Below are 1,100 nucleotides of genomic sequence, written 5' to 3'. Positions count from 1 at the left end.
GACAGGTGGCCAAAACGGTTCTCTGGGGCTCGCGCCCTCCTCCTGCAACTCCTCCCGAGCTGAGGGCGTGTCAGTCCCCGCCCGGGTGAAGCTGGCGAAGGCGGCAGTGGGGTTCCCGGATGCTGCCTGCTCCCAAAGCAAATTTTGCTTGGGGTCACCTGCCACCTGGTCGCAGCCAGGGAAAGGAAAAGGGAAGAGGTCACGGGGGATGTCTGACCTACCAGTGAGGGCATAAGCGAGGGCCTCAGAGGTGGGTTCAGAGCCCTAGCTCTGGGCAAGGGGTGGCTGGAAGGACTGAGGGGACGAGACTAGACGCAGGCCACTGAACTTCCTCAGAACTGGGACTTTCACCTCAGGGGCCACCACAGCCCTTCCTCTTCTCCCACCATGGTGGGGAGAAGAGAAAAGCACCCTCCGTGGTAGGTGGGTCCTTTCAGCTGCTGTCTCCAGCACCCTTAGCCCCTACCACAGGTGGAAGGGGGAGGCTCAGGGCTCAGACCTGAAGGAGGGACAGAAAGGTCGTGACACTGCCCAAGGCTCTGCCTCTCCATGTTGGCACCCTCCTCCCACTCCCAGTGGCAGCCAAACCAGCAATATATGTCCCATAGATGCAGGGCCCGCAGGAGCAGCACAGGCCCCCACATACAAGATACAAGAGATACCCCAGCACCTGGAGTTAAGCATCCCAAAGTCAAATGTCCTGTCTGCAGCTGGTACCAGCAGAGGGGACTGTGCAAGGACATCACCTGGGGGGGGACAGACCTGGCTGTGCCTAGGTTTTACGACCCATTGTAACACAACCACCCCAAGAGCCATGAAGGTGTGCACCCCTGGATCAGATTCTCCTGAAGGTCCTGGTCTTGTCCGGGTGAGTGGAGGGGTGTCATATGGGTACAGAGGTCACCATACATCTACCACCCCCAACCCCCAAGCACCAAAAGGGGCTCTGCAGCCCATGTCCCCAGGGATAGCCTCCCCATGCTGCTGAGCTCAGACTTCTGGACGGGAGAGACCACTCATTCCGCAAGGATCCCCCCGCCCCGACTTGACTCTGCAAGCAATACAGCCCCAGCCCAGCACCTTAACTGGGGGTAGGTCCA

This window comes from Tupaia chinensis, unplaced genomic scaffold, assembly GCF_000334495.1.
Source record: "Tupaia chinensis unplaced genomic scaffold, TupChi_1.0 Scaffold138125_1, whole genome shotgun sequence".
NCBI lineage: Eukaryota > Metazoa > Chordata > Mammalia > Scandentia > Tupaiidae > Tupaia > Tupaia belangeri.
This window is presented reverse-complemented; position numbering follows the sequence as displayed.